Source organism: Ranitomeya variabilis, chromosome 3 (assembly GCF_051348905.1).
Source record: "Ranitomeya variabilis isolate aRanVar5 chromosome 3, aRanVar5.hap1, whole genome shotgun sequence".
Classification (NCBI taxonomy): Eukaryota; Metazoa; Chordata; class Amphibia; order Anura; family Dendrobatidae; genus Ranitomeya; species Ranitomeya variabilis.
In genome coordinates, this window is record NC_135234.1 from 584,878,450 (window position 1) to 584,902,418 (window position 23,969).

A 23,969-nucleotide genomic window follows, 5' to 3' on the forward strand; every position below is an offset into this window, starting at 1 on the left:
GTCGAAAGACACCAGAATCAAAATTGCAGCCCTGCTCCAGGCTGGGAAGACTGAAATCTGCAATAGGCAAGCAGCTTGGTGTAATGAAATCAACTGTGGGCTCAATAATAAGAAAATGGAAGACATACAAGACCACTGATAATCTCCCTCGATCTGGGGCTCCACGCAAAAATCCCAGAACCACATGGGGGGACCTAGTGAATGACCTGCATAGAGCTGGGTCCATCGTAACAAAGGCTACCTTCAGTAACACACTACGCCACCAGGGACTCAGATCCTGCAGTGCCAGATGTGTCCCCCTGCTTAAGCCAGTACATGTCTGGGCCCGTCTGAAGTTTGCTAGAGAGCATTTGGATTATCCAGAAGAGTATTGGGAGAATGTCATATGGCCTGATGAAACCAAAGTAGAACTGTTTGGTAGAAACAAAACTCATTGTGTTTGGAGGAGACCGAATGCTGAGTTGCATCCAAAGAACATCATACCTACTGTGAAGCATGGGGGTGGCAACATCATGCTTTGGGGCTGTTTCTCTGCAAAGGGACCAGGACAACTGATTTGTGTACATGAAAGAATGAATGGGGCCATGTATCATGAGATTTTGAGTGCAAACCTCCTTCCATCAGCAAGGGCATTGAAGATTAAATGTGGATGGATCTTTCAGCATGATAATGATCCCAAGCACATCACCAGGGCAACAAAGGAGTGGCTTCGTAAAAAGCATATGAAGGTCCTGGAGTGGCCTAGCCAGTCTCCAGCTCTCAATCCCATAGAACACTTTTGGAGGGAGTTCAAAGTCAGTGTTGCCCAGCGACAGGCCCAAAACATCACTGCTCTAGAGGAGATCTGCATGGAGGAATAGGCCAACATAACACCAACAGTTTATGCCAACCTTGTGACGACTTACAGAAAATGTTTGACCTCTGTCATTGCCAAAAAAGGATATATAACAAAATATTGAGATTAACTTTTGTGAATGACCAAATACTTATTTTCCTCCATAATTTGCAAAATAAATCTTGCCAAATCAGACAAGGTGATTTTCTGGATTTGTTTTCTCATTTTGACTCTCGTAGTTGTGGTCTACCTATGATGTCAATTACAGGTCTCTCTCATGTTTTTAAGTAGGAGTACTTGCACAATTGGTGGCTGACTAAATCCTTTTTTCCCACTGCATCAGAGAAAGCTACTATATCCCTATAACGCATATTGGGGGCCTATTAGGCCCCCATGCTTACATTTTTGCTATTATCTGCAAAATTACTTTAGTTAGAATTTTGAAACTCCAGGTATTCCTCAAGTATGTCATTGTTGATAATATCCAGTTGTTCATATAATTTTTTTCATAGGCATTATGGTTAGTGTTGAGCGATACCGTCCGATACTTGAAAGTATTTTTGTTATCGGAAAGTATCGGCCGATACCGGCAAAGTATCGGATCTAATCCGATACCGATACCCGATACCAATACAAGTCAATGGGACACCAAGTATTGGACGGTATCCTGTATGGTTCCCAGGGTCTGAAGGAGAGGAATCTCTCCTTCAGGCCCTGGGATCCATATCAATGTGTAAAAGAAAGAATTAAAATAAAAAATAGGGATATACTCACCCTCCGACGCAGCCTGGACTTTACCGCCGTAACCGGGAGCCGTTGTACCTAAGAATGCGCGCTTGAAGGGCCTTAGATGATGTCACGGCGCTCTGATTGGTCTGTAGCGGTCGCGTGACCGCTACGCGACCAATCACAAAGCAGTGACGTCACCTAAGGTCTTTCAAGCGCTTGAAATACCTTAGAAGACGTCCGCAGCTTCTGATTGGTCGCGTAGCGGTCGCGTGACCGCTACGCGACCAATCAAAAAGCAGTGACGTCACCTAAGGTCTTTCAAGCGCTTGAAAGACCTTAGGTGACGTCACTGCTTTGTGATTGGTCGCGTAGCGGTCACGCGACCGCTACGGATCTGTCAGAGCGCCGTGACGTCATCTAAGGCCCTTCAAGCGCGCATTTTTAGGCACAGCGGCTCCCGGTTACGGCGGTAAAGTCCAGGCTGCGTCGGAGAGGTGAGTATATCCCTATTTTTTATTTTAATTCTTTCTTTTACACATTGATATTAATCCCGATACCGATTCCCGATACCACAAAAGTATCGGATCTTGGTATCGGAATTCCGATACCCGCAAGTATCGGCCGACACCCGATACTTGCGGTATCGGAATGCTCAACACTAATTATGGTGTAACAATGCTTGTTTGGTGAAAACTACATCTGTACGAATTGGGGGACTTTTAGGCCCCTGCTATTTTTATCATGTTCTCAGTAGTGTTTGTGTCTCAAGTTACTTTATTTGTACTCAGTAATGCTGGTGGAGGAGCCAGGGTGTGAATAATAACATGTGAGGATGTCATGTGATTTTTGGAGGGAGTGTTAAGGCCATGATCACCTCAGGTCCTTCGGAACACAGTAATGAGCTGTCTGGGGTCTGAAATAGTGGGATCTGGGATCTGGGGTCTGGGGTCTAAAATAGTCAAAACTCTTGCTGTTCCAATGTTCAATTCAGGTAGAAACATTACCATGGACAATTATTTCACCAATGTTGAAGTAGGCAATTTTCTGCTTGCAAAAGCTATTACACTTGTTGGTACTATAAAGCAAAACAGACGAGAAATTCCAGCAGCACTCAAACACAATCGTCAGCGAGCACTTTATGAGAGTGTCTTTGGATTCAATAACAAAGCGACTTTGGTATCTTACAAGGCGAAGAAGGAGAAGTCTGTAATTTTACTCAGTACCATGCATCACGATTGCAGTGTTGACAGCAATGACAAAAAATTGAAACCAGAAATCATCTTGCATTACAATACAACAAAAGGAGGTGTAGATAAAATGGATGAGATGGTGGGAGAATATTCGTGTAAGAGGCAAACAAAACGATGGCCTGTAGTACTATTTTCAAATATGCTTGATGTAGCAGCCCTAAATTCATTCATTATTTATACAGAAACTCTTCCGGAATTTCATGCACAGAGGAAGGACTGGAGACGCATATTCTTGAAGGACCTTTGTCATGAACTTGTAATGCCTCACATCATAGAGCGAAGCGACTTGAAATGCTTGCCAATGCAAACTAAAGAAGCAATGAAACGGTGTGGTGTACAGTTTCAGATTATTCCAGAGCCAGCAGAAAGAAAACGAAAGCATTGTTTCATGTGTCCAAGAAACATAGAGAGGAAAACTGAGCGATATTGTTCCACTTGTAAGTAGTGTTGAGCATTCCGATACCGCAAGTATCGGGTATCGGCCGATATTTGCTGTATCGGAATTCCGATACCGAGATCCGATAATTTTGTGATATCGGGAATCGGTATCGGGAACGATATTAATGTGTAAAATAAAGAATAAAAATAAAAAAATATTGATATACTCACCTCTCCGACGCAGCCTGGACCTTACCGATGTAACCAGCAGCTTCCGTTCCTAAGAATGAGTGCTTGAAAGACCTTAGATGACGTCATGGCCTGTGATTGGTCGCGTGAGCGGTCACGTGACTGCCACGCGACCAATCACAAGCCGCGATGTCATCTAAGGTCTTTCAAGCGCTTGAAAGACCTTAGATGACGTCGCGGCTTGTGATTGGTCGCGTGGCGGACACGTGACCGCTCACGCGACCAATCACAGGCCGCGACATCATCTAAGGTCTTTCAAGCGCTCATTCTTAGGAACGGAAGCTGCCGGTTACATTGGTAAGGTCCAGGCTGCGTCAGAGAGGTGAGTATATCAATATTTTTTATTTTTATTCATTATTTTACACATTAATACGGATCCCAGGGCCTGAAGGAGAGTTTCCTCTCCTTCAGACCCTGGGAACCATACAGGATACCTTCCGATACTTGGTGTCCCATTGACTTGTATTGGTATCGGGTATCGGTATCGGCAATATCCGAAACTTTTCGGGTATCGGCCGATGCTATCCGATACCGATACTTTCAAGTATTGGACGGTATCGCTCAACACTACTTGTAAGGAAACTGTTTGCAAAGAACACACTTCTGAAAAAATAACATGTCAGAATTGTTTGGAAGACTAATATAATAGAAAAGAAAGTTAGAATAAAAATGTAGCTGCAGCTAGTTTGCTATAGATTTCTATGCGTTTTTGTGTGTTTTCATGTCTTTGTGTGAAATTTGGAAAAAAAAAAGATTTTTTGGTGTTTTCCGTGGAATTGTGAAAATTGTGTCCACTATTCATATTTTATTGAGTAATTTGAAATAAACTTGTGAAAGTTATTTAAGTGTGTTTTTCTACATTATGTGCATGGGGGCCTAAAAGGCCCCCAATACATTAATATGTATATTTTTAACATCATGCGTTCTAGGGATATACACTGTCAGAGTAAGTCAGAATATCTAACAGTTTCCTCAAAACGGGAATAGACACCTTTTTGTAGACAGATGTTTCAGGTTTCTTGCACTTTGTCAGTACTGTAAGCCCTAAGGATAAAAGTCCATAGCTTGTTTCCATAGTTAATTGGGTTATATAGATAAACCTAAATGTGTTCTATGTTTGTAAAAAACTTAACCATTGGATAAAATAGTTTGGATTCTTTGCCATGCAGAAAAGTTTTAAAAAAGGCACTTACTGGTACTCAATTACAATTCCTTTTATGGTATTTATTTACCACTGTACATTTTGTGTCAAATCTATAATATAACGCTGGGAGCGTCACTCTGTCCGAAGCCTTTATAGACTGTGCAAGCGCAAGCGCCGGCGCAGTCTGGACCCCACAGAGTGAGGCTCCCAGGAGATCGCGGTATGCGTAAGCACTGAATGCACACCGCGATCTCCAACGGAGAAGCAGGGACGAGCCAGGAGGGTGAGTATATTTACCTGTCCCGTTCCACTGCTGCGCACTGCTCCATCCTCCACCTCGGACCTCCTCTGCCTGCTACGTTCAGTTCAGAGGGCGCAATGACGCGCTTAATGCACGCCGCCCTCTGACTGAACAGTCACAGGCAGAGGACCCCGGAAGACAGAGAGGCGTGCAGCAGTGGAACAGGGGACAGGTAAATATAGCAAGTGCCGGGGGCCTGAGCTAGCGGCGACTCCGGCACCTGACCCCCACAGCGCGCCGGTGTCCCCGCCTGCCCAGGCCCCCAGCACTCGGCGCTAAGCACAGCCGCCCGCACTCTCAGCACAACCTCGCACAGCTGCCCGCACTCACCACCGCCACGCACAGCCGCCCGCACTCACCACCGCCACGCACAGCCGCCCACACTCACCACCGCCACGCACAGCTGCCCACACTCACCACCGCCACGCACAGCCGCCCGCACTCACCACCGCCACACACAGCCGCCCGCACTCACCACCGCCATGCACAGCCGCCCGCACTCACCACCGCCACGCACAGCCGCCCGCACTCACCACCGCCACGCACAGCCGCCCGCACTCACCACTGCCACGCACAGCTGCCCGCACTCTCAGCACCACCCCGCACAGCCGCCCGCACTCACCACCGCCACGCACAGCCGCCCGCACTCACCACCGCCACACACAGCCGCCCGCACTCTCAGCACCACCCCGCACAGCCGCCCACACTCACCACAGGTAAACTCTTTTGTAAACACCTTGCTTCCCAAAATCCCTCTGTATTCTAAGACACTCTCACATGATCACATGATGCTTGGTTGAGAATCCTATAATTTCATGTGATGTCATGTCAGATTCTCCCTGAATTCCTGGATCTGGAATCTGATGTGACATCACAATTATGTAACTTTAATCTTTTATGCTGTGTGGGTGGGCAGGATTCTTTTCAGCAGAGCTCACTCGCTGCTTCTGTTCATTTTGCTACAGACACACTTTTCACATGTCGCTGCACTTTTCTCCTTCCGGAGTTCTCTTTTGTATCTGAATGTATACAGCACATTTGGGGAGTAGGTCCATCACCTGTAAATGGAAATATAGGGGTCTTCCACATTACTAGTAGTACAGAGGCTCTGGAAAAGTGAAATGGCCCATGCCCCCAAAAAATAAATTTGGCAAAATCTGTGCTCCAAAATCCAAATGCCACCCCACCTTCTGCGCCGCAATGTTCCTAAACAGCAGTTAGCGTCTACATGCTTGGCATTTGTGTAGCGCTGAAAGCATTCTTAATTTACAGGTGCATGAGCTGGGCACAATGTAAAAAACACTCATAGAGTCAAAAACGTCACAAAGCATGTGGATAAGTTCCCAAAGGGTTATACTTTCCAAAATGGGGTCACTTAAGGGGGATTCTGCTCTTCTAGTACTTGGGAGAATCTGATTTTGGAGTCCACTAACTGGTACAGAAAATTCTGCATTCCAGGATGCCTCCTATTTAACAGTACTGCTTAGCCATATGGCGAAAGAAGGAGGGACAGATCGCTATTTGCAAAGAGCACTGTGTCCCTCCCGAGTCTTGCCGTATGGCTAAGCAGTAAGGTACAGCCATATGTGGGGTACCTCTACATTCAGTAGAAATTGTGGGACATATTTGGTGCCATTATTACTCATTTCCTAGTGTGAAAACATAAAAGCTGGGGCTAAAACAAAATTTGTTGTAAAAAAAATAAATAATTATTTTTCTTCACTGCCCTATATTATAAAATTTTGCGACTCATTTGTGGTGTCAAGATGATCACTGCACCCCTAGTTGAATCTATTGAGAGGTGTAGTTTCTAAAATGGGGTCTGTTATGGGGGGGGAGTTCTCCTGTTCTAGCACCCCAGTGGCTCAACCAATATGACATCGCACCCTCTAACTAGTCCAGCAAAATATGAGCTCCAATAGGGCTTTTCTTCCCTTCTGAGCTTTGCAGAGTGCCTCAAAAGTAGTTTTTGACCAAATATGGGGTTTTGGCATACTTAGGATCAATTGCACAACAAATTTAGATGTATATTTTCTCCTGCTATCCTTGTAAAAAGAAAAAAATGTGGGCTAAAATAACATTTTTAAGTGAAAAATTGGATTTTTATTTTCACGCCTCCACATTATAAACTTTTGTGAAGCAGCTGAGGATTCAAGATACTCACCGCACATGGAGTTTTTCACTGTGGAGTTTTTCACTGTTTAGGCACTTCAGGGGCTCTCCAAACAAGACATGACACAGGCAGACCATTCCATCAAAGTCTGCATTCCAAAAATTCACTCCCTTCATCCGTGAGCCCAAACAGTAGTTTACACCCATGTATGGGGTATCAACATACTCAGGAGAAATTGCCCAACAAATTATAAAGAACGATTTCTCCTGTTACCCTTGCGAAAATGCAAAATTTGTGTCAAAAAAATCATTTTTGTGGGGAAAATGTGATTTTTTTTATTTTTAAATATCAATTATAAAAACTTCTGTAAAGCACCTGGAGGTTCAAGGTGCTTACCACACATATAAATAAGCTCTCTGAGGGGTCTAGTTTCCAAAATAGGGTCATTTGTGTTTTTTGTCACTGTATAGGCACATCAGGGGCTCTCCGCACATCAGGGGCTGTCCAAATGTGACATGGCCTCCGCTGTTTATTCCAGCAAATTTTGCATTCAAAAAGACAAATGGCACTCCTTCCCTTCCAAACCCTGTTGTATGCCCAAACAGTAGTTTACCCCCACATATGGGCCATCAGCGTACGTAATAGAAATTGCAAAACAAGTTGAATGGTGCTCTTTCTCCTGTTGCCACTGTGAAAATGCTAAATTTGGAACTAAAAAATATATTTTGTGGAGAAATATGATTTTTTTTTATTTTTCACGGCTCAATGTTAAAAACTTTTGTGAAAGTACCTGGAGAGTCAAAATACCACATGTCTAGACTCCTTGAGGAGTCTAGTTTCCAATATCTTGTCATTTTTTTTCACTGTTTAGTCACATCAGGGGCTGTCCAAACACAACATGGTATCTCCTAATTATTCCAGCAAATTTTGCATTCAAAAAGTCAAATGGCGGTCCTTCCCTTCTGAGCCTTGTCGTGTGCCAAAACATTTATACATATAAGTCCATTGATAAATTCCCAAAGAACACATTCAAAATATGATACTCAAAGAAGGCCCTCGAGATATTATACAGGCCACGGAATGTTTAGTTCAAAACGTATAACTTTATTTATAATAAATTTTAAAAAAAATCATATTTTTAACATCCATAATTTCATAAATATGCAAGTGCCTCCAATCCAAATACTTGGTCACATGTGGCTTATGCAAGGGCCTAGATGCTGACATACAGTTTATACATATTAAGGTAAGCCACCCATAGCTTATTTCATAATTGTAGTCAAGTCAACTTATAGGCAATATATCAGATAAATTTTCAAGGTAAACAACACAATCATATATAAAATATTAAAGTGCCAATGTGCATAATCATATATATAAGACTAGCTGCACTGATACACATATAATTATTAGCAAAGAGTATTACTAGTTTATAAATAATTCATTTATAGTGCTCACACACGGGAAAATAACTCCTAAATAGCTGTCCTAGCACATACACTGTTAGCGGACTGAAATAAAATGTAGTTATCCGAACATATTTACCTCTGCAAGCACATGTGAAACCAAAAGAAACCCCTACGCACGTTTCGATATGTTCTTCTTCCCCATGAATCTGCTCCCCATTGGCAGGATTCATATACTCTCTAAGCTGAATTTGGGAGCACTGCTCCAATTTTTATCTGGATCCTTCGCTTTGCTGTACATGGGACTGACCTCTGCATAGTATGCTTGTTTAACTTGCTGCCTCCAAAGCCAATTTACCATTTCCTAAAGACTGCTTGCTAGCTGGTCCACTAGAAACTCTACTTTCAGAGGTACCTGCCCTCAATGACTAACTGTTTTGCCCCTTATTTCAAAATACTCATTGCTAATATTTAATTGACTATCCATAATTGTCCAAAAATTTGGCTGTATTTCCTACTCTTCAGAGAATTACCACCCTTCGGCATCATAATTTAAAATAAAAGAGTTTGATCAGAGTTGGGAACATAGTGTGATGCAATTTTCATCCTACTGTAAATGGCTATCTATTTAAAAAAAAATGAAAAAAGTGAAAGACCTCAAGTTCAAACCGCTCCTTTTATCCCATTGAAAAAATACACATATTTGCCTGATCTATCAATATATAACATGAATAAATTTTAAAACCCTCCAGAAGTACAGTACACTTTTTTGCCCATTGCAAAAAAAGAAATAAGAGGAGATAAGAACATCCTACCTTACAATGATTTCACTAAAAACATCAGTTCAGGGCGCAAAAAATGAGCCCTCACTCAGTCCCATATACTAAAAATTGTAAATGTTTTGGCTCACGGAAAATGTTGACAACATTTTTTTTCATACAGATTTCCTATGAGCATATTAAATAAAACAAACCAAAAATGGTGGAATTGCACTTTTTTTTTGCAATTTCACCACACTTGGAATTTTTTCCTCTTTTCCAGTTCACTATATGGTAAAATCAATGATGCTATTCAATGGAAAAATAAAAAAAAAGGTTATGGCTCTTAGAAGAAGGGGAAGGAAAAACATAAACAAAAAAATGGAAAATGATAGATTGGCATTTAGGATGAAAATCTATTTGTGTTCTATTCTATCTATTTGACCCCCCCATTAATGTAAAAATGTCAATAGGATTATGATTAATTATTTGAAGAGAAAATCATACCTACAGCAAATCACACACACAAAAAAACAGCCTTTGCCTTGCTGGTTATCAAAGATGCAAGGGAACCCACGCCATTTTTATTTTAATTCATTATTTTCAGCGCAGGCATCAGCTGTTGACTACTCTCATCAGCCGCTCCTGCTCTCATTGTTATTAGTGGCAGCAGGCATTGGCTGATGGGAGCTGTAGTCCCATTAGCTGACGCCAGTGAACGGAGGTACCTCCGATCACAGCTGCGGGCTCACGTGGGAACTGCGGGTGTCTGATCGTCAGTAATGATTTTACTGTGGATCAGAAGCAGTGTGTTCAAACTCAAACAGTAACATGAACTTCCTGGTGAAGTCCGTATTCGGGGGCCATGCCCAAGCAGTGGGTGTTCGGTATGGACGCCAAACTCTACTGTTCGAGTTCACCCATCTCTAGCTAGTACATCTTTTATGCTTTGTGCACCAAATGTTGACTTCAAATAGCATAAAGAGACCTTCCACTCTGGGACTGTAAAGTTAACATACATTTCAAGTGTATGGTCATTATACCTGAAGCATTCATTTGCCTTTCTTTCCTCTTTCTGTTCAAAGACAGTCACCGCAGTGGCATGAGAAGTGCAGTTGTAAATTGTAATAATGACTGTTCTGTGCTGTGGTTTGGAAATGGCAGGGCACTCTCCATTCTACTGTGACAGTCAACTTGGAAGCAAGAAGAGAAGAATGCTGAGCAGAAAAGACTGTGGGAGGCATTGAGGACACCATATAGGGCTTACAATAGATGAGAAATGTAACGTAAGCTTTTATTCTGAACTGTAAAGGTGTTGGATCTGGAATTGTGTGCAGTGATGTATTACATTAAAGATATGTATGTATCTGCTGACCTTTTATAATTTCTGTCTAATATAATTCTAATAATGATATATATTTTCCATTGTGACAATCTTTACCAATCAGAACAGATTTAACCCATTTAAAGTGAGAAATATTTTTTCTATTATCATTATTATTAAGTTTATATTATTATTATTATTATGATCATCATTATAACCACCATCATGTGCTTATCAGAATAAAAATAACATCTAGATTATTTACATCTATTATAAGAAGGAAAAGAATATTTGCAAATTACAATACCAGAAAAATAAGTGAGGAAGAAGCAAAATAATCTTACTTTTACTGAGTAAAAAAGTAAAGGGGAAGTCTTGCAAATTCACTCAACTGTTAGGTAACTACGTTAAATTCAATGACAATGGTGTCAATGATGAACAAGTTCACAAGAGACAACAGCAATATAGGATACTGCTGATTTCTGTTTGATCCTATTAGCCTTCTCAACTAGGCAAGGCCATTCAATTTCCGCAGGACTTTATTTAGCTGAAAACATGCTTCTTTAAATTAAACCAATTTCTACAGTATGGCCAAATTCTTCTACAAAATACAGCAGGAAACCTGAAAACTTTCCATTAAAACATTAAATTTTTGCTCTAACTGTGAACTATTTCTAATTAAAAAGATTACTGCTCCTTATGTTCTCCAGGAGGTTAATGAGTTTTGCATTTGACAGGTTATGTCACCTGTTATAAAACTGAGTAAGCGGTCAAAAATTGTGGCTATTACCTTTATATTATAATTGCTTTTAGAAACTCCATGCCCTTCGTATCTTTGATGGATTGGCTAGTCTGTGTTTCAGGGTTCTGTTCATCCATTATAAGACAAGAATTCTCTTGGCTTATTTAAACCAGCACATTTTGTCTTTAAACTAAATAATGAAAATACACATTGATCGAGTTTTGTGTTTCCCTTTACAACACAATATTTATTTATACTAGTGTGCAACTATAATTTACATAAAGAAGATAGGACAATATATAAAGCCAAGTGTATACTGCAACAATGTAGAACATCGTTAAGGCATATTTTCTCTTCTAGGCAAAACACAAATGGTTTAGAGAAGAAAACAAGCTTAAGTAAGGAAAAACATCCTTTTTAACCCCTTAAGCCCTAAGGGTGGTTTGCACGTTAATGACTGGGCCAATTTTTACAATTCTGACCACTGTCCCTTTATGAGGTTATAACTCTGGAATGCTTCAATGGATCCTGATGATTCTGACAGTGTTTTCTCATGACATATTGTACTTCATGTTCTTGGTAAAATTTATTTGATATTACCTGCGTTGTAAAAAAAACCCAAAAACTGAAATTAGGTGAAAATTTTGAAAATTTTGCAATTTTCCAAATTTGAATTTTTATGCCCTTAAATCACAGAGATATGACACCCAAAATACTTAATAAGTAACATTTCCCACATGTCTACTTTACATCAGCACAATTTTGGAACCACCATTTTTTTTAAGGACCACATCACATTTGAAGTAATTTTGAGGGGTCTATATGATAGAAAATAACCAAGTGTAACACCATTCTAAAAGCTGTACCCCTCAAGGTGCTCAAAGTCACATTCAAGAAGTTTATTAACCCTTCTGGTGTTTCACAGGAATTTTTGAAATGTTTAAAAAAAATGAACATTTAACTTTTTTTCACAAAAAATTTGTTTCAGCTCCAATTTGTTTTATTTTACCAAGGGTAACAGGAAAAAATGGACCCCAATAGTTGTTGTACAATTTGTCGTGAGTACACCGATACCCTATATGTGGGTGTAAACCACTGTTTGGGCACATGGCAGAGCTTGGAAAGGAAGGAGCATCGTTTGACTTTTCAATGCAAAATTGACTGGAATTGATGGGACGCCATGTTGCGTTTGGAGAGCCCCTGATGTGCCTAAACATTAAAATCCCCACAAGTGACACCATTTTGGAAAGTAGACCCCTTAAGGAACTTATCTAGATGTGTGGTGAGCACTTTGACCCACCAAGTGCTTCACAGAAGTGTATAATGCAGAGGCGTAAAAATAAATAATCTTATTTTTTCACAAAAATGATTTTTTTGCCCCAAATTTTTTATTTTCTCAAGGGTAACAGAAGAAATTGGACCCAATAAGTTTTTGTACGATTTGTTCTTAGTACGCCGATACCCCATATGTGGGGTAAACTACTGTTTGAGCGCATGGCAGAGCTCGGAAGGGAAGGAGCGCTGTTTGACTTTTCAATGCAAAATTGACTGGAATTGAGATGGGACGCCATCTTGCGTTTGGAGAGCTCCTGATGTGCCTAAACTTTGAAACCCCCACAAGTGACACCATTTTGGAAAGTAGACCCCTAAGGTACTTATCTAGATGTGATGTGAGAGCTTTAAATCCCCAAGTGTTTCACTACAGTTTATAACGCAGAGCCAAGAAAATAAAAAATGTTTTTTTTTCACAAAAATTATTTTTTAGCCCCAAGTTTTGTATTTTCCCCAGAGTAACAGGAAAAATTGGACACTAAAAGTCGTTGTTCAATTTATCCTGAGTAGGCTGATACCCCATATGTGGGGGGAACCACTGTTTGGGCGCATGGCAGAGCTTGGAAGGGAAGGAGCGCCGTTTGGAATGCAGACTTAGATGGATTGGCCTGCAGGCATCACATTGCATTTGCAGAGCCCCTGATGTACCTAAACAGTAGAAACCTCCTACAAGTGACCCCATATTGGAAACTAGACCCCCGAAGGAACTTATCTAGATGTGTTGTGAGAACTTTTAACCCCTAAGTGTTTCACTACAGTTTATAATGCAGAACCGTGAAAAAAAATAAAAACATTTCCCACAAAAAGGGTTTTTTAGCCCCCCAAATTTGTATTTTCCCAAGAATAACAAGAGAAATTTGACCCCAAAGGTTGTTGTCCAATTTGTCCTGAGTATGCTGATACCACATATGTTAGGGTAAACCTCTGTTTGGGCGCACGGGAGAGCTCGGAAGGGAGGGAGCACTGTTTTACTTTTTCAACGCAGAATTGGCTGGAATTGAGATCAGATGCCATGTCGTGTTTGGAGAGCTGTCATGATTCCCCAATGGCATGGGAACATCAGAAACACAAAATAACAGACTAGCCCTTGGGTGATGGAAACTCAAGCTGACCGTGACCTAAATCTACCACACAACTAACAGTAGCCAGGAAGCATTCCTACGGCTGCCTAGATGCCATGCGCCAGCCGGAGAACTAACTACGCCTGGAAGAGGAAGGAACAGACCTTGCTTACCTCTAGTGAAATTCCCCAAAGATGATAGTAGCCCCCACATATATTAACGGTGAGTTCAGAGGAAAAGACATACACAGTATGAAGGTAGATTTAGCAAAGCGAGGTCCACTTACTAGATAGAGGAAGGATACAAAAGAGGACTTCACGGTCAGCTGAAAAACCCTTTCAAAAACCCATCCTGAAATTACTTTAAGACTCCTGTGTCAACTTATGACACAGGAGTGGCAATTTCAGTCCACAAGAGCTTCCAGTTACAGGAAATGACAATCTGTAAACTGGACAAAAAATACAAAACAAAAAGGACAAGAGTCCACTTAGCTGATCAGCAGACTGGTAGCAGGAACATGCAACTGAAAGACTCAGGTTACAATGATGACCGGCAAGGAAGTGACTGGAGAGCAAGGCTAAATAGGGAACTCCCAAAACTGATGGAAGCAGGTGAGCTGAGGCAGAAAAGAACACACAAGTCTCCAGTACCACCAGCCACCACTAGGGGAGCCCAAAAAGCGGATCACAACAGTACCCCCCCCTTAAGGAGGTGGCACCGAACCCTCACAAGAACCGCCAGGGCGACCTGGATGAGCCCTATGAAAGGCACAAACCAAATCCGAGGCATGAACATCAGAGGCAGTTACCCAAGAATTATCTTCCTGACCATAGCCCTTCCATTTAACCAGATACTGGAGTCTCCGCCTGGAAATACGGGAGTCCAAGATCTTCTCTATAACGTACTCCAATTCACCCTCAACCAGCACAGGAGCAGGAGGCTCAGCAGAAGGAACCACCGGCACCTCGTATCTCCGCAACAACGACCGATGGAACACATTATGGATAGCGAAAGATGCCGGGAGGTCCAAACGAAAGGAAACAGGGTTAATAATCTCCAAAATCCTATAGGGACCGATGAACCGAGGCTTAAATTTAGGAGAAGAAACCCTCATTGGGACAAAACGGGAAGACAACCACACCAAGTCCCCAACACGAAGGCGAGGACCAACCCGACGCTGGCGGTTAGCAAACCGCTGAGTTCTCTCCTGGGACAAATTCAAATTGTCCACCACTTGTTCCCAAATCCGATACAACCGATCCACCGCAGCATCTACTCCAGGACAATCCGAAGACTCCACCTGACCAGAAGAAAAACGGGGATGAAACCCCGAATTGCAAAAGAAAGGGGAAACCAAAGTGGCCGAACTAGCCCGATTATTAAGAGCAAACTCCGCCAACGGCAAAAAGGCAACCCAATCATCCTGATCCGCAGACACAAAACACCTCAAATACGTCTCCAAAGTCTGATTAGTTCGCTCCGTCTGGCCATTAGTCTGAGGATGGAAGGCAGACGAAAAAGACAAATCAATGCCCAACCTGGCACAGAATGCCCGCCAAAATCTAGAAACGAACTGGGTACCCCTATCAGAAACGATATTTTCAGGAATACCATGCAAGCGAACCACATTTTGAAAAAACAAAGGAACCAACTCAGACGAGGAAGGCAACTTCGGCAATGGCACCAAATGAACCATCTTAGAAAAACGGTCACACACCACCCAGATAACAGACATCCTCTGAGAGACAGGAAGATCAGAAATAAAGTCCATCGAGATGTGCGTCCAAGGCCTCTTCGGAATAGGCAAGGGCAACAACAACCCGCTAGCCCTAGAACAACAAGGCTTGGCCCGAGCACACACATCACAAGACTGCACAAAAACACGCACATCTCGAGACAGAGATGGCCACCAGAAGGATCTAGCCACCAAATCCCTGGTACCAAAAATTCCAGGATTACCCGCCAGCGTAGAAGAATGAACCTCCGAGATGACTCTACTGGTCCAATCATCAGGAACAAACAGTCTACCAGGTGGACAGCGATCAGGTCTATCCGCCTGAAACTCTTGCAAAGCACGTCGCAGATCTGGGGAAATAGCGGATAATATCACCCCATCCTTAAGGATACCTGTAGGTTCCGAATCACCAGGGGAATCAGGCTCAAAACTCCTAGAAAGGGCATTTGCCTTCACATTCTTAGAACCTGGTAGATATGAGACCACAAAATTAAACCGAGAGAAAAACAACGACCAGCGCGCCTGTCTAGGATTCAGGCGCCTGGCAGACTCAAGATAAATCAGATTCTTGTGATCAGTCAAAACCACCACCTGATGTCTAGCACCCTCAAGCCAATGACGCCACTCCTCAAATGCCCACTTCATGGCCAAAAGCTCCCGATTACCGACATCATAATTTCTTTCGGCGGCAGAAAATTTTCGAGAAAAGAACGCACAAGGTCTCATCACTGAGCAATCGGAACTTTTCTGCGACAAAACCGCCCCCGCTCCGATCTCGGAAGCATCGACCTCAACCTGAAAGGGGAGAGAGACATCAGGCTGGCGCAACACAGGGGCAGACGAAAAGCGGCGCTTAAGTTCCCGAAAGGCCTCCACAGCGGCAGAGGACCAATTGGCAACATCAGCACCCTTCTTAGTCAAATCCGTAAGAGGCTTAGCAACACCAGAAAAACCAGTTATAAATCGACGATAAAAATTAGCAAAGCCCAAGAACTTCTGAAGACCCTTTAGAGAAGTAGGCTGCGTCCAGTCACAAATAGCCCGAACCTTGACAGGGTCCATCTCAACAGAAGAAGGGGAAAAAATGTACCCCAAAAAGGAAATCTTTTGAACCCCAAAAACATACTTAGAACCCTTTACACACAGAGAATTCTCCCGCAAGACCTGAAAAACCCTCCTGACCTGCTGAACATGAGACTCTCAGTCCTCAGAAAAAATCAAAATATCGTCCAAATACACAATCATAAATTTATCCAGATATTCACGGAAAATATCATGCATAAAGGACTGAAAAACTGAAGGTGCATTAGAAAGGCCGAAAGGCATTACTAAATACTCAAAGTGGCCCTCAGGCGTATTAAATGCGGTTTTCCACTCATCCCCTTGCTTAATTCGCACCAAATTATACGCCCCACGGAGATCAATCTTGGAGAACCACTTAGCCCCCCTTATGCGAGCAAACAAATCAGTAAGCAGCGGCAACGGATACTGATATTTGACAGTAATTTTATTCAGGAGTCGATAATCAATACAAGGCCTCAGCGAGCCATCCTTTTTAGAGACAAAGAAAAACCCAGCTCCTAAAGGTGATGAAGAAGGACGAATATGTCCCTTTTCCAGGGACTCCTTAACATACTCTCGCATGGCAGCATGCTCAGGTACAGATAGGTTAAACAAACGACCCTTTGGAAATTTACTGCCTGGAATCAGATCTATGGCGCAATCACACTCTCTGTGGGGAGGGAGAGAACCAATTTTAGGCTCTTCAAAAATATCCCCAAAATCCGACAAAAATGCCGGAACCTCAGAGGGAATAGATGACAAGATAGAAACCAAAGGTATGTCCCCATGAGCCCCCCGACATCCCCAGCTTAACACAGACATAGTTTTCCAGTCCAGTACTGGGTTATGAGATTGCAACCATGGTAATCCAAGCACTAACACATCATGTAAATTATGCAACACGAGGAAGCGAATCATCTCCTGATGGTCTGGAGTCATACGCATAGTCACTTGCGTCCAGAACTGTGGTCTATTACAAGCCAGAGGTGTAGAATCAATACCCTTCAGAGGTATAGGAACTTCCAGCTGCTCCAAATCAAACCCACAGCGCCTGGCGAAGGACCAATCCATGAGACTCAGAGTGGCGCCAGAGTCCACATAGGCGTCCACGGTAATAACTGATAATGAACAAATCAGAGTTACAGACAGAAGAAATTTAGACTGTAAAGTGCCAATAGAAACAGACTTGTCAACCTTCCTAGTACGTTTAGAGCATGCTGATATAACATGCGCGGAATCACCACAGTAGAAGCACAAGCCATTTTTGCGCCTATAATTCTGCCGCTCGCTTCTTGACAGAATTCTGTCACATTGCATTTTCTCTGGCGTCCCTTCAGAAGATACCGCCAAATGGTGCACGGTTTTGCGCTCCCGCAAACGCCGATCAATCTGAATCGCCATTGTGATGGACTCATTCAGACCTGTGGGCGTAGGAAACCCCACCATGACATCCTTAACGGCATCAGAAAGGCCTTCTCTGAAAATTGCCACTAGGGCACACTCATTCCACTGAGTAAGCACAGACCATTTACGAAATTTTTGGCAGTATATCTCAGCTTCATCTTGCCCTTGAGACAGGGCTATTAAAGCTTTTTCAGCTTGAATCTCCAAATTAGGTTCCTCATACAGCAACCCTAAAGCCAGAAAAAACGCATCCACATTGAGCAACGCAGGATCCCCTGGTGTCAATGAAAATGCCCAATTTTGAGGGTCACCTCGCAGCAAAGAAATCACAATCTTAACCTGCTGAACAGGATCTCCAGAGGAGTGAGGTCTGAGAGAAAGGAATAATTTACAATTACATTTGAAATTCAGAAACCGAGATCTATCTCCGGAAAATACCTCTGGTGTAGGAATCTTAGGTTCAGAAATAGGAGTACGTATAACATAATCTTGTAAATTCTGAACCTTCGTAGCAAGATTATTTAAACCTGCAGCCAAACTCTGAGAGTCCATCCTTAAACCGGAGAGATCAGAGCCATTCAAGGATTAGAAGGAGAGAAAGGCAAGGCTGTAAATAGAGCAGAAATACAACTGAGCCAACTAAGTAGCAAACATGTGAGGAAAAAAAAAAAAAAAATCTACAGACTTCTTTTACTCTCCTTTCTTCTGCCAATTACTTTAACAGTGGGCCGGTCATACTGTCATGATTCCCCAATGGCATGGGAACATCAGAAACACAAAATAACAGACTAGCCCTCGGGTGATGGAAACTCAAGCTGACCGTGACCTAAATCTACCACACAACTAACAGTAGCCAGGAAGCATTCCTACGGCTGCCTAGATGCCATGCGCCAGCCGGAGAACTAACTACGCCTGGAAGAGGAAGGAACAGACCTGGCTTACCTCTAGTGAAATTCCCCAAAGATGATAGTAGCCCCCACATATATTAACGGTGAGTTCAGAGGAAAAGACATACACAGTATGAAGGTAGATTTAGCAAAGCGAGGTCCACTTACTAGATAGAGGAAGGATACAAAAGAGGACTTCACGGTCAGCTGAAAAACCCTTTCAAAAACCCATCCTGAAATTACTTTAAGACTCCTGTGTCAACTCATGACACAGGAGTGGCAATTTCAGTCCACAAGAGCTTCCAGTAACAGGAAATGACAAACTGTAAACTGGACAAAAAATACAAAACAAAAAGGACAAGAGTCCACTTAGCTGATCAGCAGACTGGTAGCAGGAACATGCAACTGAAAGACTCAGGTTATAATGATGACCGGCAAGGAAGTGACTGGAGAGCAAGGCTAAATAGGGAACTCCCAAAACTGATGGAAGCAGGTGAGCTGAGGCAGAAAAGAACACACAAGTCTCCAGTACCACCAGCCACCACTAGGGGAGCCCAAAAAGCGGATCACAACAGAGAGCCCTTGATGTGCCTAAACAGCGGAAACCTCCAATTCTAACTGAACCCCTTACCCAAACACAACCCTATCCTAAACACACCCCTAACCCTAATCCCAACTCTAACCATAACCCTAACCACACCCCTAACCCGAACATGCCCATAACCCTAATCCCAACCACACCCCTAAACCCAACCACATCACCAACCCCAACACACCCCTAACCCTAATCCCAACCCTAACAACACCCCTAAATCCAACACACCCCTAACACTAATACCAACCATAACCCTAACCACACCGCTAACCCTGACACACCCCTAACCCTAATCCCAACTGTAAATGTAATCCAAATCCTAACTTTAGCCCCAACTCTAACCTTAACTTTTGCCCCTACCCTAACCCTAACTTTAGCCCCAACCCTAACACTAACTTTAGCCCCAACCTAACTGTAGCCCTAACTCTAACCCTAGCCCCAACCCTAACCCTAGAACTAACACCAACCCTAACCCTAGTCCCAACCCTAACCCTAGCCCCAACCCTAACCCTAGACCCAACCCTAGCCCTAACCCTAGCTCCAACCCTAACCTTAACCCTATTCTCAACCCTAGCCCTAACCCTAGCCCTAACCCTAACCCTAGCTCCAACCCTAGACCTAACCCTAGCCCCAACCCTAACCCTAGCCCCAACCCTAACTTTAGCCCCAACCCTAGCTCTAACCCTAGCCCTAACCCTAACCCTAATGGGAAAATGGAAATAGATACATTTTTTTATTTTATTATTTTTCCCTAACTAAGGGGGTGATGAAGGGGGGTTTGATTTACTTTTATAGCGGTTTTTAGCAGATTTTTATGATTGGCAGCTGTCACACACTAAAAGACGCTTTTTATTGCAAAAAAATAGTTTTTGCATCTCCACATTTTGAGAGCTATAATTTTTCTATATTTTGGTCCACAGAGTCATGTGAGGTATTGTTTTTTGTGGGACAAGTTGACGTTTTTATTGATACCATTTTTGGGCTCGTGACATTTTTTGATCGCTTTTTATTCTGATTTTTGTGAGGCAGAATGACCCAAAACCAGCTATTGATGTAATTCTTTTGGGGGGCGTTTATACCGTTCCACGTTTGGTAAAATTGATAAAGCAGTTTTATTCTTCGGGTCCGTACGATTACAGCGATACCTCATGTATATTTTTTATGTTTTGGCGCTTTTATAGAATAAAAACTATTTTATAGAAAAAAATAATTATCTTTGCATCGCTTTACTCTGAGGACTATAACTTTTTTATTTTTTTGCTGATGATGCTGTATAGTAGGTTGTTTTTTGTGGGACAAGATGATGTTTTCAGCAGTACCATGGTTAGTTATATCCGTATTTTTGATTGCGTGTTATTCCACTTTTTGTTTGGTGGTATGATAATAAAGCTTTGTTTTTTGCCTCGTTTTTTTTTTTACTGTGTTCACTAAAGGGGTTAAATAGTGGAACAGTTTAATAGGTCAGGTTGTTACGGATGTGGCGATACTAAATATGTGTACTTTTATTGTTTTTTTATTTAGATAAAGAAATGTATTTATGGGAACAATATTTTTTTTTCTGTATTTAGGATTTTTTTTTTTTACACATGTGAATATTTTTTTTGTACTTTATAACATTGTCCATGGGGGGCATCATGTTATAGGGACAGATTGCTGATCTGACACTTTGCAGAGCACTGTGTCAGATCAGCGATCTGACAGGCAGGGTTGCAGGCTTACCAGCGCTTGCTTTGAGCAGACACTGGTAAACCACCTCCCTGCAGGACCCAGAAGCAGCCCCGTGGCCATTTTGGATCTGGGGCCTGCAGGGAGAAGGAGGTAGGAGACCCTCAGAGCAATGCAATCACATCGCGTTGCTCCGAGGGTCTCAGGGAAGCACGCAGGGAGCCCCCTCCCTGCGCGATGCTTCCCTATACCGCTAGAACACTGCGATCATCTTTGATCGCAGTGTGCCGGGGGTTAACGTGCCAGGGGTGGTCCGTGACCGCTCCTGGCACATAGTGCCAGATGTCAGCTGCGATAGTCAGCTGACACCCAGCAGTGATCGGCCGCGCTCCCCCTGATAGCATATGACGTACTATCCCGTCAATGGGAATTAAGTCCCAGGTCACCTCGACAGGATAGTACATTATATGGGATTAAGGGGTTAAAGACAAATAGACTTTGATCTTTCCAGCAAAAGCTAAAAAATGTAAATGGTAGCACTTGTGTGTTCTGACCTTCTTTTTGCTGTTTGATCAAAGCTCAAACGGATGTTTCTCATTGCCTTGTTTTATTATATTTTAATGTAGTTTGGGTATAGTACTACTTGGCAAACTATTTACTTATATTCTTGCTTTTTTATCCTGGGCTGAATATTTTACTTTTATCTAAAACATTAGGCAATGATAACATTGCAAACAATGCAATGAGTTGTAGGTTCTTTTGCAGGTAGGGAAAGTTAACTATCTTTAAAAAACTCTGAAATTGTGAGTAAACAAGTTTGCAAATTGTTTGTTCTAAGAGACCTGTTAAGTTAACCAAATCAGGGTTTTGCATTAAATACGTTTTTAAATCAATTTTGGCAATATTTTTTTAATTTGTAAAGCACAATCGATATTAAAAATTAAAAACCAGAAGTCTTACAATTTTCACACTAAGGGCTCTGTTATGGTTCTCAATGGCAAGAGAACATAGCCCAGCAAACATACGAACTAGCTCTTGGAAGGATGGAAACTAAACTGACCATGAACTAAACCTGCCGCACAACTAACAGTAGCCGGGTAGCGTAGCCTGCGTTTTATCCCTAGACGCCCAGCGCCGGCCGGAGGACTAACTAATCCTGGCAGAGGAAAATATAGTCCTGGCTCACCTCTAGAGAAATTTCCCCGAAAGGCAGACAGAGGCCCCCACAAATATTGGCGGTGATTTTAGATGAAATGACAAACGTAGTATGAAAATAGGTTTAGCAAAATTGAGGTCCGTTTACTAGATAGCAGGAAGACAGAAAGGGCACTTTCATGGTCAGCTGAAAACCCTATCAAAATACCATCCTGAAATTACTTTAAGACTCTAGTATTAACTCATAACATCAGAGTGGCAATTTCAGATCACAAGAGCTTTCCAGACACAGAAACGAAACTACAGCTGTGAACTGGAACAAAATGCAAAAACAAACAAGGACTAAGTCCAACTTAGCTGGGAGTTGTCTAGCAGCAGGAACATGCACAGAAAGGCTTCTGATTACAATGTTGACCGGCATGGAAGTGACAGAGGAGCAAGGCTAAATAGCGACTCCCACATCCTGATGGAAACAGGTGAACAGAGAGGATGATGCACACCAGTTCAATTCCACCAGTGGCCACCGGGGGAGCCCAAAATCCAATTTCACAACAGGGCTCCTTCTCATTTGCGCGAAATATGTCCGAGTCTTGCAGGTTAAAACCCGGGTCTGTTGCAGGCACTCCAGAGCGGAGCGTGCGGCCGCACAGCAATACATGGAGCTGCATGCTATTCTCCCAAGTGCCAGTGGCAGAGCCGGGTGTTACCATGCGAGACTCAGACGTATTTCACACAAGTGAGAAGGGCCCTCACAAATAGAGCATTTATAGATGTGGCACCCCAGGAGTTCGGGTACCACAATGGTACTGCCTTCCTCTTGGGGAGGGTGATGCCATGCCTGGAAATGAGAAGCATCCCTTTGACAGGTAACCTGTACATGCAACATGTTCTGACTCCAGGCCAGAAGGGGGAGTGTTATGATTTTCCCAATGGCAGGGAAATCAAAATAACAACGGACTAGCTCTCGGGTGATGGGAACTAAAGTGACCGTGACCTGAACCTGACACGACACTGGAAGTAGCCGGGGAGTGTTTCCTACGATGCCCTAGACACCACGCGCCAGCCGGAGATCTAACTACCCCTATCAGAGGAATATACAGGCCTGCCTTACCTCCAGAGATGAACCCCAAAAGGAGATAGCAGCCCCCCACAGATATTGACGGTGAGTCAAGAGGAAAAGACATACGTAGGATGAACAGCAGATTTAGCACAGTGAGGTCCGCTTACTAGATAGCAGAAGTACAGGAAAGAGTCACTTCACGGTCAACTTCAAAACACTACTCAAAAACACCATCCTGAAATTACTTTAAAACTCCAGTGACAACTCATGCCACTGGAGTGGCAATTCCAGTCCACGAGAGCTTCCAGCTACAGAGAGTCACATTGCAAATAGCTGGACAAAAATAGCATAAACTAGAAACAAAATTCAACTTAGCTGAACAGGATCTTGAGGCAGGAGAATGCAACAGAATGCTACTGATACATTGTTGGCCGGCATCAGACCAGCAGCCAAGCAGCCTTAAATAGGAAACTCCCCTAATGGGTGTCAACAGGTGATCAAGGATAGAAGAAGGCAAATAAGTGGCACTACCATAAAGCACCACCGGGGGAGCCCACAAACAGAATTCACAACAGGGGAGCTCTAGACCCTGTTTCAGAGGAGCTTACCTAGATATATATATTCTGGCTTGGAGGAGTAGTTAGTTAGTTCAGTATGGAGTTTGTGTGAGACAGAGAAGGAGGAAGGAGCACAGAAGAAGTAAGGAGCTGGAGAAGAGCTACAACTGGGCTCCCTCCATGCTGAAGGGCAGGAACGGGACACCGGGAGTCCGAGGCTGTGTGGG